This window comes from Dioscorea cayenensis, chromosome 17 (genome assembly GCF_009730915.1).
Source record: "Dioscorea cayenensis subsp. rotundata cultivar TDr96_F1 chromosome 17, TDr96_F1_v2_PseudoChromosome.rev07_lg8_w22 25.fasta, whole genome shotgun sequence".
NCBI lineage: Eukaryota > Viridiplantae > Streptophyta > Magnoliopsida > Dioscoreales > Dioscoreaceae > Dioscorea > Dioscorea cayenensis.
Genome location: NC_052487.1, coordinates 20,255,926 through 20,272,755, shown reverse-complemented (window position 1 = coordinate 20,272,755; position 16,830 = coordinate 20,255,926).

Below are 16,830 nucleotides of genomic sequence, written 5' to 3'. Positions count from 1 at the left end.
GTTTGTGGAGCAATGGCCAGAGATAATTTGTCTGAATTTGTAAACGTGTATCCGATCGGGGATGCTTCCACTTTGAGGATCAGGATACGCGGCATCGACAAAACACCGCGGCGGTTGGATGAAGATTCGCCGATAGAATAAACCCGGAGCTGCGTTCCTCGTAAATAGCACGTAGCGTCTTTTACTCGGCTCCCGTGTGTGTTGGGTAGCCGATTGTAGAGCGCATGCTCGCTAGAAGATTCTGCATAGCTATATATGGTGCGGTATTATTCTGCAAAATCGTCAATGCGAAATTGCTTGGCTTAAATATGGAGTTTACGGACGAGAATGATCTCTCCTTCTTGGGGTGGGCGAAATGGATCTTTGAACATCGAGGATTCGGACGACCGTTTGAGCGTGCCTCGGTGGATAAGCCTTCCTCAATATTGAATCTCTTGACACCTTTGCTTTGCAGCCTATGGGTTGATTGATGCTAAATATTCACGAGGATAAGTAGCGATTTGTGCTACCTAGGCGAATTTGGTCTTTCCCAAATCTTTCGTTTCGAAATTCTCGAGATATGATCTTTGTGAGTTCGCGATTTTAGGAAAGCGTGCTCTGAGATTCGTCGTCCACGTATCTTCGTGCACTTGCTTGCTTGCCTTGTGTGCTATGCCCTTGCACCTTGCCCAGCACGAGGTTAGTATAAACTTTTAATAAGCACACATGCGTACGATATATTATGCATTTTGGTACCGCTTCTGTCGACAAGATATTCCTTTGAGGCGTTATACGACATCCGTCAGGATTGTTTTCCAACTCCCGTAAAGAGATCTCCTGTAATTTAATAGAGTATATAAATGATGATTATTTGCTTAATGTTTGTCCCATATCGCTCGAGGATTTTCATATATATGTCATTTGAGTAATCCACTACTGAGGATATCTTTGTAGTGACATCCATCTGCTGCATATCTAATTTGTGCTGCTGTCCATGCACGATTAAAATCGAAAAGTAATTCCGTCCATTCTGACGAGGTATGTCTGTATGTCATCAATACTGTGGCGTTTCGAGAAAAACCTTGAGCGACCGGTCTTGCTGTCTCTACGTAATTTGATTATTTTCGTTTCTTTTCTCCACAAAACGCTCGTTATACCGGCTGGTTTTATCCCTTACAGTGTTGGCACTATCGGCCCGGAAACACCTCACGTTTTGATAGAATTTAGCGCCGGCTGGATAGCTGCTCCATTTTTGGCCCGATCAACTGGCTCTGCCGACATTCTTGATGGATGGTGGCTCACAGGATCATTATCGATTATTTATTTCTATGTCGTAGCCATTTGTAGATGAATATATCCACATTTATTTAGGTCTCATGCCGATTCAATCTTTGACCATCATCTACATGTAATTGAATTTCAACATTTTGAAATATCATCCCCGTTGATTCTTAAATTTAACTTGTTACGAGGTTTATAATTTCCTCTTCCTCTTTACATGGGAGATCCTTTCTTTTATTTTTTAAGCAGCTTTTTCTGGGCTGAATCTTTGCTTTCAATTGGTCTTCCGCGTTTTTGTCGGTGGTTTTATTTTCTGGCTGATTTTCTGCTGTCGATGGATTCTTAGGAGATCTCGATTCTTTGCGGGGGAGCACTGAGCAGTGGTATCTATGATTTGGTTACCATTTGGTATCGGTGGGCCATCAAGTATTTCGTACTTGATATTTTGCTGATTTAGCCGATCGCGAACTTCAAGTTCGCATTAACGTTGAATCTGCGGATCATATGTATGTAATGGTGATGCATTCGATCAATTTCTTTTTGAAACTCGTTTGAGTAATCATTTCTCCTAATACGAGAGAAAACTGATTCATCAAAATGACAATGCTGCAAATCTTGCGGTATACGTCGGTAATGTGGTTCTAAATATCAGTATATAATTAAAGGGGAATCACGCAACCAACTTGACTATATATATACCAAGTTTGCGTTGTGTACGTGAAATTTTATGCGATTTGGTGGTGAAACATTGGCATATCTTTGACTTGTGACCAAATAATGCTTATATATGAAACTTATGTCGGGCTCTTTACCGCATACAGAGTTGGTGTGGTGAATATGAATTACGTGCGATTGGGTCGGATCCGTGTTATTAAAAGTCTGCGGCGTACGATGTAACGTGACTCGCTTGTGAGGCCGGTTGCGTCGCCTAATAACATTGGGCGAGCAATAATCTTGAGTCTAAAATTAATGACTCCGCTAACTCATTTTGTATGCTCGCGCGCGTCTTGGATCGCCAGCGTGTATTCAATGCCCGTACGATGTCGCCAAAATGATTTTGATGAAAGTCGCGGCGTTATCAAGGCGAATTGTCTTTATGGGATAATCACAGAAGTGTGCTTTAAAAGCACGATAATTTGTGCCAACACTTGCAAATGCTTCTTACAAGTGCGTGTAGGCAGAGAGTGAGACTTGTGGGACCATCTAGGCGATCGTCGATTAAAATCATAAAATACCTAAATGGTCGCGTGGCGGATGTATTGGTCCCACAAAATGTCTCCTTGTATTCTTTCTAAAATGTAGGAAGTTCCTTGAGTCGGCTTTTATTATAGAAAGGTGCGGTTAGTAGCTTTCGGGTGAGCATGCTGAGCGATGCGTATTCGTTATGTGTTAGGTTTTTATAATCCTTCGATTGGGTCGTCCATGAGCAGAACTAGTAATAATCGAGTGTGACGTAATGGCACCCGGATGTCGAAAGAAAGAAGGAGTCTTTCGTGCAGTATTTTAAATATCTGCGGGTCGTTAACCTGGGGTTAAAAGCACGTATGTGATTCGTCGGCAGCTGTCGTGTAATACGCAAATCGTGAAGTATACTCTGCAGGATATCTGGCTTTCAAGTGCGTTTTTGGCATGATGACTTGTATAATATAAAGATGATGCTTTTCGTCCTTATCGACGGTCTCCTAAATGATATCCATTGGGGCGATATATCTTTCAAAAGCTTAAAGGTTCCTCCTAGACTTGCAGGGGAGCAGAGGCGTCATGCAAGGATGTTCCATTTTGAGCAGCTGTCAATCTTGCTTCTCCAGAACAACTTCAGCAGATTAGAGTGACCACGCTGCTTATTGACTATATGTGCCTTTCTCGGTGATAAGGATATAAAATATGTCTAACGTCGAAAGTAGTATCGCGTTGTCACATGATCGATGATCGTCATAGCCATCCGACCATATTACTAACAAAACAAAAGAAAAACATAATTTAATAAAACATGAAAGACATATCACGAACTGAGTCTACTAAGGAAAGTCGAGCGTAACCACAAATATGTGATTTTCGAGTTACATTTAAATTATTTATGGAATTATCCTGCAATTGGGATCCAACTATGGGGTTGTCGGCACCATTTGTCTCAATATCTTTACGCTTTCTACTTGTAAGTGATTCTTGGTAAAAGATGGACAAAATGTTTTTGGGGTCCCTACTGAGTACTGGACCATTGATGACCTTCAGGGCCACCTTGATAGCATGTATCTTTTCTTTGTCTCTAACCTTCCCGTCTTGCTGGCTTTGTTGCTATACATTGATGGTCGTGCCAATTCTGTGCTCAGCGTAGTCCGATGTTGTACGGCACCGACCCGGCGTGGTCCTGGTCACCATAATTTCCCTCGATCCACGGCGGTTTTAAAACTAAGCACGCGACCGCCATCTTCTTTGCCCATTTCGATGGGCCGGTGGTGCTGATCGAGGATGAGTCGGAATTGATGATTGCGTCAGCGATTCCATTGTTTTTGCTCCGCCCGCGAGGAGAGCGAAGTAGTGATTTTGTGAAATTCTTTTCTCTATATTGTTGTTGTGACATAACTTTTGTTTTACGTGCGTGAAATGTTGCCAAGTAATACTCACGACGTCATTCCTTACATCGTATGTCTCCCGCGAGAGGCGGATCGCGGCAATTTTAAGCGGCTCGGAATTATATTCTTGCCGCAGCTTTTAAAATCTTGAAACACAGGGCTGACCCATCGGCGATCATGCGTGCTTTGGGCCGAGTATGAGCGTATGAGGATAATTCGGAGAATCTCCTGCTTTTCGGGATAACCCGCAATTTCACGCGGATGCTGCCGATGGTCAAGTGTCATTCTTGAGGCCATCGTCGATATGATGCCTAGTATAAATAATCAGAGCCTTAAGCCTGTATTATCGCTGAGGCTCATTGTTAGCCAGCCTCGATGGTTTTACTCGTTTCTTGCTTTGGATGAAAAGCTTGATATCAAGGCTCCGTGATATATAAATTCTGGCTCAGGAGTTTGAAGGACTTTCAAATTTCTCTTTTGCACATGTTGTCATTTGTTTTCTTGAAAGTCTAATATAGCGTGTAATTAGAATAGAGAGTGTAGAATAAAATATACGTGCGTCTATCTGTTTCATATATACGGTATTGTTTTATATACAACACTATTCGTATATGCTGATCTCTCTCTTTCGTTAAGTATCGCTACTATTCGTATATCTGGCGCTATTCGGCTGATATACGGTCTTGCATTACAAACTCTGTTTTGATTGTGTGCAGCATTGGGAGTCAATTTGTTTGAGAGTGATTACTAAGTTAAAGGAAGAAAAGTAAAAATAATGGAGGAAAATGGGGCTCGACGGAGATAGAAAGCCGGCGAGGTTGCGTGGAGAAACGGGCTTCAGAAGGAGACGGCGCGAGAGTCAGTCAGTGAGAAGAGGCGTGGGAGAAGAGAGAGAGCCCGTGAGATCTTTCTGTTTTGTCGGCGATCGCGGAGAGGGCTCGTAGAGTGACCTGCAGAAGACTGATGTGATAGTTTTGGATTTGATGGAAAACCTCATTGTAATAGCATGTGTGTGTGTTTTTCTTGTTTATTTTAAAGAGAAATCTTGCGATAGCTAGCCTTCTTGGCTTTAATCGTCTGCATATGTTTTACCATGTATGCTTCTAAGATCTTATCTCTGCCTATTGGTAGATAAAATGTAGCTGGTTTGCTGAGTGTGCATATTTTCGTCGAGTCCTTCACTGCGTGAGTGTTAGGAAGCTGGATTCCATGCTATATATATATATTGAATGGGTCGTGAAAGAAAATTAAAAATCTAACTAACAGGCAGACATTAGATGCGATGACGTGTTAGGAATATATGACGTTGATTCTGTGAAAGATAGTAATAAGAATAAGAGAGCGGAGTAGTTTACAAAACCGAAGACGCTATGAGAACTAACTTCTACTATGCTGTCTTTCTGTCTCTCTCTTTCTCTTCTACTTCTTTTATATCAAAAGTATATCTGAAAATGAGTGTATTTGCGGTTCTGAAGAGTTGAATGAGCGGCCAGCGAGTCGATTCGATCAAGCGGTCCAAATACCTGATTGGTGGAATAATGCTAGCCAATAAGCTGACCTTCGACGGTACCATATGGTAGTACTACGATTGATGTCCTGAGAAGTTACTATAGTAATGTAGATAAGTTTCAGGTGAGGTGCTCAGGTGGGCATCATTTATCATTTGTTTATAACGATATACAAAGTGACACCGAAGCGAGGCAAGTTGATGCTAGGGGTGCGGCCGATTCACGGTGTTATGAATGACGCCGAGGAATAATGAAACGAAGCCTCCTGTGTAACTCAACGGTGGATCACTGCCAAATACTGCGTGTGATCGAGAGTTGAACTCGGGACCTCTGTGAGTACGACGTAGTGAGTTTACCCATTTAGGTTAGCCAAAAATTCCTAAAATAAATAATTTCAAAGCAGTACTCTTACTTTATTTTTATATTTGTCATATTTAATTTTTATAATTCTTTCTAATTGATAATTTAAAATATTGTTGTACAACATTGAATATTATTTTCAAACTAAGAATAATAAGTAATCCTCTGCTACTCAGGTGGATCTAATATGGTTAGTCGGAGAAGTTAAGACTAGAAATGGGGCATCTGTAATTACAATGATTTAGTGAATTACCATTAGGTTGTCAAAGGTCTAAAATAAATAATTTAAGCTGAGTACTCTTCTGTTATTTTATATTTATCATATTTTTTAATTTTATAATTCTTTTTTAATTGGTAATTTAAAATATTGTTGTAACATTGAATATTATTTTCAAACTTATGTTTCATATTAAATGTATTTTACAATTTCGATAAATTATATTTAATTATTTATTTTTAATATATATTTTTCAAATAAAGATAATATTAAAACTAATAAAAATTTTATAACTTTTTAAGTGATCAATTAAGTTTAACTAATAATCGGTATGAATTAGGTAATTACAAATATAAAAAGAAACGGTGGGAGAATTTTGATTGCAAAACTTTAAAATTATAGGATTATCCATTGCATTTTAATTTTTGTTATGATAAAATCACTCGAGATTATCGGGGTAACATCCATCTGTTTAGATCACTGAAAAATTATCTAGTAATTGTTTTACATGAGTAGATTTACGACTAAATAATCTTCTGTTAAGATATAGCTCAACAATTAATTAAAATATTTATTTAAAATAGTGAATTATAATATTTTCATATATTTGGTTTAAAATTATAAATTTAGCTTTGCAAAAGGTGAGATTTTTCCCCTTGGTGATTATTAGGTCTATTGATTATCAAATATCCGATAAGTTTTTACTAATTATAGAATAGATGATTATATATATATATATATATATATATATATATATATATATATATATATATATATAAAAATTTAATATATGATAATGGTTTTCTTTCAATAAATTTATTTTTATTTATCAATATTTTTATGTTAACCGTTACAAACTATAAAATATTTATCCGTCTAATTCACTACATTCCCAAAAAGTTGTTACATAAGCATATATTACACATTCTTACAATAAAGATAATTGGTTAAATCAATAAATTTGTTATTTAGAATAAAATATAATATTATTATTTACAATAAAATAATACAATAGCTAAGATGACAAATTGTAAAATTCACGGTCATTTTTTTATTTAAAATTAAAATAATTTTGCTTGGGTACTCTCTAATAAGATAAAAATATTTAGAAGTATATTTAAGGTGCATTTGGTTTGGGGAATATAAATAAAAGGAATGAGATAAAGAGATTAAACTGAGAGAAATAAGAATAATAATAAAACATTGTTTGGTTGGAGGGAATAGGAGTGAGGAATAGGGGAAAAAAAGTATGAATGATAATTGTGATAAATTACTTGTATGCCCTTTATAATAAATAAATGATATTATATAAAATAATAAATAATATTTAATTATAATTAAATTTATTAGATTATAAAAATAATTTGAATAAAAGATTATAATTATATATCTTGATTAAATGAAATTTTTATACCTATTTATCAGTATAAAAATATTTAAAATAAAATTTTCATGTAACTATTACACATTTTGAAAATTGTTTTGTTATGAGTAAATAGTTTAATTAAATAATTCATTTTATTTACATAATTAATAATAAAATATAAGTGTATTATCAAATTAAAAATCAATAAGAATGGAAGACATCGAGAGAGAGATAAAATCATTATTTCAAACTTAAAAGGCTGATTCCTCTCAAGATGAGGAGGGATGAGATACAAGCACATGGAGGAATTCTAATCCTTCACATGGATACTGCAGCATCTTTTTGCGGGGATAACAAACAGGTGTGGCTGGGAAAAATATTAATTTTACAATAGTTCGTATTACAGTCGTCGAAGCTAGACTCTTGGTAGATATGTGCAATAGGTGCAATGACATATCTGAAAGTCTATGGCAATCACGTAAATCCTTAAAATCCTATTTTTAAAATTATGCTAAATTAGGGCCGCAGTTTAAAATCTATTTATTCGACAAAGCGTTGTAGTTTTAAAATATTTGATTTATTTTTTCAAATCCACCAAACCAAACAAATAACTTTAAAATTTTTTGTAATTTTAATTACATGAATTTTGAAATTCAACCAAAGAAACACTATTTACGTGTTCATATAAATGGTGTTGTTGTGCTTGTGCGTAGACACACAGTGAGAAACTACATCGAGTTTTGTGAGGGTGTTTCTAACTCTTGTTGATATCACATTTCTCTTTATCTATCTCTATCACTAACACGTTAATAAAAATAAAAATTATTCATTTTTTATACTGGACAAAAAAAGCACACTTTTTATAAATATAATAATTATTTTAAAAAATTATAAAATAAATTTTGACTAACGTGAGGATATATACATCTAATTTGCTGTGATTTAATTTATATCAAGAATTGCATGGTAAAGAATTTAACATCATAGCATTATAATTCATAGTATTATATGTCGGAGGCACATGACAAATCTTTATTACTATAGCAAGAATAATTTTAATCGTTTTGGTGTTTATGAAACAGTAACAACAGCGTTAAAGCTACTTATCGATTAAGCGCAAATACTATAATAGTTATCTTATAAAATAAGACTCACAATCGATCCATTTAACTCTTTTTATTAAATCATCTCCATAATAGTTAATTTCAAAATATTTTTATTTTAAATATATTTATTTCAAAAATATTTTATTATTTAATAAAAATAATTAGTTAATTTATTAAAAATCACTTTAATAAAAAAATTTCATAATACATATTTATCTAATAAAAATCACTTTCTAATACACATTATTTAATAAAAATTACTTTCTAATAAAGAATTTCTTAATCATATTTAAAAATTAGAAGGGATCCATGTGTTTTTTAAAAACACGATGGGTCCCCATAATTACTGTATGGTGGCCCACCAAACGCTTTAGTGACCACCGTAAACTCTTTATGGGAGAGTTTAATGATTAAACACTCATTTTAAAATGTTTTTAATTTGCTCTATATAATAAATTTTTAGGGATTATTAAATAAATGTAAGTGATACATATCAATTATTTGAAAATATATATATATCAAATTTGACTGTGAGTTTGGAATATATCAAATTAGAGTCAGGATATAAATAGTTTTTTATCGAAGTGCCAAACTAACAATCAATCAAACATTATGGCATCACTGTAAAAAGCCAAACACCTTAATATTTTGAAGTTATATATCCATTATATATGCAAAATCTATACTATGTGTCACACATCAATTCTCTCTCTTACCTGTAACCAAGAATGAGCCACCCTCTAGCTTTTTATGTGGAGATGGGATGTATCCTTGTTTTTCATAAATGGTTTTTATAATATTTAATGCATGCATATTTATAAATATTTTTACAAACTTTTACAAATACTAAAAATAACAAATAAATATTAAAATGTATCGATTCAGGTGATTTAAGCTACTATGAATTCACCGTATATGATGAAATTTACTAGCCTGAAAATAATAAAAATTATCGTATGTCCAAAAATAATATATCAAAAATTATAATAGTATAATAGTTAATTTCAGTTATCATACAACTCAAGAAATGTGAAGAATATAACTTTTTTTATAAAGTCTTATAAAACAGTAAGTGAATAATGTTTTATCATACTAAATTATAATTAACAATACTGTTACAATTAAAGGGTTTTGCACCCGTGCTTATTCACACTATTAAGTGCCTTACCACTACACTAAACAAGTGTTAATTAAATATACATATTTATATATACTCTCAGGCTCTAATATAAAGTCTGCATACTACTTGCACAATAGGTGAGTAATAATATTATTTACTGTCATACAAAAAATTGAAAATTTGACTTTTGTTTTTTAAAATGAGTAAAGATTTGAGATTTGTGGTATGATTTGACCTTATTATTAAAAAAAATGTTTACCTGAAAAATCAAAAGAAAAAAAGTCCGTCATTATTGAAAAGTCAAAGAAAACATAAAATCAAGCTTTGTTCGAGTATCATTTCAATCAATTCAATCAATATCATCAGTCATTCAATCCTAAATGTTTAAAAGATATTTTCAGGAGCCATTTCAAGGTATTCAATCAATATCATTACGAAGTCATTTGATGATAAGAAAACCCCTGAAATTATGTTAAAATGAATGTGAAATTAGATATTGTGATTTGTGGAAATAATACAAGACTAGAACTTGTATTAAAGTCAGGGCTGAAGTGATTGAGTAGAGCATTTCCACGCCACTTCTGTGCATTGCTTTACTAGTTGAAGTGTTGATTTAACATTTCTATAAACCCTTATTTCATGTTTCCTCTGTTTATAATTCTTCTGATCTGCTTCTTCTCTTTAGATTTTTCATAGCATGTTTGTTGTTAGATTTTTATATGATTTTGTTGCTTTTTATTCATGATACCTAGTTCATTTATTTATTTATTTATTTTGTTGTTTATCATGTTAATAGCACTTTTTAGTTTCTTTTTGTTTAATTAATGCTCTCTTGATCTGTTGTTTTCCTTTGAGATTTTTCATAGCATGTTCGTTGCTTTGGTTTTTATCTAATGAGCGTTTGTTCTTCTGCATTATGCACCTGAGTGGTGAGGGAGGCGATGTCGGCGAAAAGACTAGCAGTGGTGAAGAATGCCCATGCTTATATGCTACGAGGAGTTTATTTCATAGCCGATGTGGGACTAAAGGGATTGAGTTCGTTTCTGCATCATTCATTCTTACACGAGTTAAGACAACGCCCTTGTCGGTCCAGGGTTAATCTGGGCGCACGATCAACGATACTTCCGCTCGGGGCATTTTCACTCAAACCCGGCAGTGCGGCCCGACCCGGCTGGTCGAGACCCTCCATGGTCGAAAACCCTCGTGGCGGTCGCACTGGCCGAGCACGGCGAGTGGTGTCGCACGTTGACTCTCAACAAACATCATCGTTGTTATGCACACAAGTGGTGAGGAGGCGTGTCGGCGAAAGACCGGCTTAGTGGTGAAGGATGCTCGCACTTATATGCTGCCTGATCCGTCTCATAGCCGATGTGGGACTAAAGGGGTTGGATTCGTTTGCAATCATTACATTACCCACCGATCGAGACAACGGCAGCCCTCGTCGGTCCAGGTTATCTGGGCGCGACCAGCGGTACTTCCTCGGGGCACTTCACTTTCCGATGACGGTAGCGATAACCGGCTGGTCGAGAACCCTCACAGTCGGAACCCTGCTGTGGCGAGCGCCGACCACACGGCGAGTCGTGCACGCGTCGACTCTCAGCGAAAGCAGCCGTAATGCCATGCAGCTGGAGTGGAGGCGGACGCCCAAAAGACCGGTACCCTAGTAGAAGGTTGCCCCCACTTATATCATCTGATGGGTTACATCTACGTGGCCGATGTGGGACTAAAGGGGTTAGTTCATTTGCAATCATTACACTTCCATTCATAATTTTTTGTTCATTTGCTGAGTTTTTTTATATTTTTAATTGTTTGTTTAACAGGTTAATAGCATGTTGTTGTTATTTATAATTTCTTTTGTCTAATACTCTCTTGATCAAACGTTTTCCTTCAGATTTCAATAACATGTCTGTTGTTCTTGTCATGTATGATGTTTGTTGCTTCATTCATGATTTTTTTGTTCATTTAATTAGTTTTTTTTTAACAAATTGATAGCATGTTTGTTGATATATTCATAGCTCTTTGGTTTAATACTCTCTCATCTGCTGTTTCCCTTCAGATTTTTATAGCATGTTTGTTAATTGTTGTTGTCGTTTTAATGATGATGTTTGTTGTTCCCATTCATGTTTTTTTGCAATGTTTCTCCTTGAGCTTTTTTTGCTATTTTTATTTCAACTCTCTTGATATGTTAATGTGTCTGTCATTATGGTTTTACATGATCTTTGTTTCTTTCATTAATGTTTTTTTGTTCATATATATTTTTTTGTATTTCTTGTTGTTTAACTATCTGGTTAATAGCATGTTTATTATTATTCTTATTTTCTTTTGGGTGATGATTTGCATGCATCAGATTGTTTGTTAGATTTTCTATTTTTTCTTCCTTTGTTTCTCTTTGTCCGACCTTGCTATTTTTATGCCAATTCTTTTGACCTGGTTTTGCTTGTTATTCTTAGTTTCCTTTGTTATGTTTACCATATTTTAATGCCAATTCATACTTTTGCATTGTTTCTCCTTCTGTTGTTAATTGTTATGCTATTTTTTTTTTTTTTATTTCAACTCTCTTTCATTTCAACTCGGTTTGTGGTTTTATATGATGTTTGTTGTAGTCCCTTTCATTTTGCTTATTTTATTTTTTCTTCTAGTATTGATCAAGTTCAAAACTCAGTTGTTTTTATTCACATTTGTTTCTTTTGATTAACTCTTTTAAACTGATGTGTTCCTTTTGATTTTGGCATTAGATTTGCTATACTTGCATTATTTTTCCTTGGCCCACTTTGCTATGTTTATGCCACTTCTTTTTCATTGAGGCTTTATTGAATCTGTTGTAGTTGTTGCTTATGTTTTTGGAACTTGTTATTTAGCTTAAATAGTGGAATGCATGCTCCTCTTTCTGTTTTTTACTTTTTTTTCTTCTTTCCCTTTTAATGATGTGATTGATCTGTTATTATTATTATTATTATTATTTTATTAATAGCATGTATATTGTTATACATGGTTTTTCTTGCTTAATACTCTCCTAATTTGTCGTTTCCTTTATATTTTCATAACATGTTTGTTGGTCTGGATTTATTTATTTTTAAATAGATAAACCACATTGAAAAATTAACGGTAACAAAACATCCACTAATTATTAACAGCCATGTTTTTATACTGTTGGTCTGGTTTTATACTAGTAATAAATGTTTGCTTTTTTTGATGGCAGACGAGTGGGCGCTTGCAACAAACAAGCATTTTTTTTATTTTGAGTATCTCTTTTATTTTGGATTTTGTTCTGTTGACGATGAGCATGTTTAACTTGGGTTTGTAGCTATAGGTTGGTCTCGTGTGTTTTTGTTGGATTTGGTATTTAAGTTTTTTCTTCATTGTTTCTTTAAAACTGGTCTACTTTATTTTTAAGTGTGTATCTTCTTCATGGCCTGTTTATAGGCAGCCATAACTTCTTCTGTTTAAATTTTGGCTTGCTATATTATTTTTTTACTATCTATTTAATTGTGTTTTTTTACATTTATAAGTTGTGTTTGTTGGTTGCAATTTATTTTATTTTATTTTATTTTGTAATTTGTATATGATATAAAGATACATTGAAAGTTGTGTAATTTTGTAACTGTCTTCTCTTTTCAATAAAATAAATTTGTGATTAATCCATTTTATTTTATTATGTTTTTGTCTTTGTCGTGCAATTTTTTTATTGCTTACAAAATTTAATCATTTTTATTATAGTTATTAGTTTGCATTCAACATGTTGCGTATTAATAAATATAAATATTAACTACAAAGAAAGAGAGCATAGATTAGTCGAATTTGGTGGAGTGCCTAAAAGAGACGGCTGTAAGGGTCGGTGCCCTTACATGCGGTCTTCATCCAAGATGATGCTTATATCATGAAGGATGGCACTCGCCTTGAGTCGTGGGAGGCGGCCAGGCGGCCGGTATGGCGATCAGGTGGTGCCGAGTCGGTGGATGCTGTGGCCTGAGCCCGCGCCCTGGGCAGGCGGGCGGCGCGTAGGGCGCGTGGCCGGTGTTATGACTAGGGTGGGCGCGATGGCCCGCCGAACCTTATTCGACGAGACCATTAATGCATGCGCAGCAGTGGCCTTGAGCCTTGACGAGAGAAGGCGGCGTGGGTGCTGGCGTCAGTGGCGGATCGCGAGTCTCAGGGAGTGGATGCTTTCGGCCGTTCACGAGAAGCCTTGCTAGGGCATTCTGCGAGTGGATGTCGGTATGGCCAGATGTCTGTCATCTTGGCCTTCTAGAGGGTGGATGGGCGATGCCAGGTGGGGTTGATAGGAGAGGGTGGCTAGATGTGCGATGCCATCGGGTTGTGATGCTGTAAAGCGATCGGGTGCATACAAGTGAAGCAGTGTTGTGTTTCTTGCGCTTTCATGTAGCTATGTCTTTGTCTTGATGTGACGATGTGACTTATTCTAAGCCTCTCATTGCGATCCGGTTGATCTCAACCTCTTGTTGGTTTTCCCTATAAATATGGCTCTCATTCCCTTAGAAAGGGAGAGGTTGATGAACTCTTGGTTAGGTCTTGGCCCTGGTTGTATTCCTTCTCATTCAATAGAGTTTTCGGATTTCTCTCTTATACTTAGCTTCTCATGATGTCTTTGTGTGTGCTTGCATGTTTACTAGCCTTGTTTGCTTGATAGGGCATGGTTGCTTGCTAGTTCTTGGACTGCTTTTGGTTCCAGGTCTTGGAGGCTGGCTCGGTGCCTTGGTGGTGTGACGAGCGCCGCTCGGTGATCGTTGGGGCGATCAGGAAGGCCGTGACAACGACAACATTGAGAGCTTGGTTAAGTGGAAGAGTTTGGGAGGGAGATGAAGAGAAGGAACATAAGCCATTGGTGAAAGAGATGCATGAGGGGTTATGGTTAGGGTTTTTAAGGGTTGGGAGGGAAAGATGCTTGAGCTTTGATGGCCTTGTTATTCTTTTCTTGGAGGAATTGGAGCTTTGTAATTAGTGTTTGGTTTGGAGATGTATATATTATTATTAGAATTAATTGGCTATTGTTTATTTGTTTTTATGGAGTTGATTTCTTTGTTTAGTTACCATTTTGGTTGTTTGAATGAATTTATTGTATAAATAAATGTATTAATTTAATTCTTAATTGTTAATTTAATATTAAGATTAGTAAGGGGGTTAAAAATGTTAAACTGATTAACATTTTTTTAAATTTTTTTATTAATATTTTAATCAAAGTAAAACCACGTAGGTGCCATACGAAGGCAAATTGAGAAAAGTAGTAGGACTATCCAGGGCATTTAACAAAAAGAAAATTAACATGTTAAATAATCATAAATCCTACTAATAAATGCAAAACGGTACCCTTATATGATCCTGAAATGGTGAGTAGAACTTCACTTCTATGCTATCAAATTAGATTTGTCCAAAGACCGGGATCCTCCTTAAAAAATGGGATGATTTAGACAAAAAATATTAAGCCCATTGTTTGGTCTTTGGACAATGGAAAAAGCCCGTTTAAAAAATAGGCCGGGCTTCCATTATGTTGTTCTGGACTGAACCCATCTCATCCCGAATTATGCAAAAATAAATATGCTCTTTATAATAACATCAAACAATTTATTTGTATTCCTTAATTTAAACTTGTAAAATATTATTACAATTTAATTTTTCTATTAAAACTCATTTAAATTTAATTCCTTATTAATTTTTTAAGTGTAAACTTTATTTTTTTAATAAATTTTAATTTAATTTTAATTTAATTTAATTTTATTTGATAATTTAAATATGACGGGCATATGCTCGCTTTTGCATGTATTTAAAAAGTATTAATCAATCTCGGAAAAAATATATAGGTCGAATAACCAGATGAAATCTTTCTTAGGCAAGCATGATCACTTTTATTGTTGAACCTAGGCCTGGCTCAAACTAGACTCGAGCCGACCAGGTCCATAGACACATCCATGTCAAACACTAAAACTATTGAAATTACTTGTTTTTTCAAATTTCCACTTTTACCATCCAAACAAACAAATTGATTACAAATTGATTGAAAATTTATCCGTTTTTGGCTTCAACCAAACATATATGTCTGTATTTTTTCAAAGTCCAAGTATTATCTTTTTTTTTTAATATTAATTAATAGTTATGGTTATCTGAGTTAAAAATTAAATCTTTTTTTTTTTTAATCAATTTTAGTTTCCAGAATAAACACTACTAAGAATTAATTTATATTTTGTTAATTTAAATCACCACTAATCAAGGTTTAAAATTTTATATTATAACATCTTATTAATTAATATTAGTTGAGTTATTTTATAAAAAAAAAAATATATTTGTTGAGTTAATGTTTTTATCAATTCATTGCAAAAGCATTTTTTTAAAAAGATTTTAAAATTTAACTTAACAATTCAATTTATTAACTTTCAACTCAATTATTCAAATTATCCCCACCTTTGTTTGATTGGTGTTAAAGGTTAAATCATATCTTAGCAAAACAACCATATCGAACACTCAGTTTCGAGTAAAAAATGGAGTGAAAATTTCAACTCCGTTCTTGTAGATGTTGGTGAATTCAATTATTTAATATATATAAATTTTCTCCCTGTCATAGTAAAAAGATCTGAGCTTGTTATTTGTTTCTGACCTTTTTGTTACAACACGAATATTATTTTAATTTTTCAAAAACAAATATATAGACCTCGTATACATCTTGGCAAAAACTAATAATAACAATTGCGTATATTTCAAGGAAAATTTGTCATGAGAGCATTTTCAAATTGTGACTCGTTTGTAGTCACATTTCATTGTCAATGAATTTATTAGAGCTTATATTAACACAAAACTAAATATAGTTTAAACAACCCGTTTAGTGCTAGTGTGGTGGACATTTATTTGAATGGTAAGTAAGCCGACCTAATATTAAATTTTTGAGTCAGCACTAGAATTTTTATGGGAGGATGTCATTTCTCTCCCATCCAGAATTGCATAGAATGAAAAATTTATTAGCTCAATTTGATTTTTAAAAATTTTATGGATGTGCATATAGTATAACTCTAATTACATTATATGATATATGGTGAATTAATAGATCCTTAGAATGTCAATAAACCATAATAATTAATAGACCATTGTAACTATTTGTCTCTTAATAACCCTTTGTGAGCATCGCTTATCGCTTTTGTCATAAAAAAAATATAATTAAAAAAATAAGTTTTAATTTTTTTTAATATGTTCATGAAATTAATTTATAATAAAATAAAAATATTAGGACTAATAAAATGATATATATATATATATATATATATATATATATATATATATATATATATATATATATATATATATATATATATATGC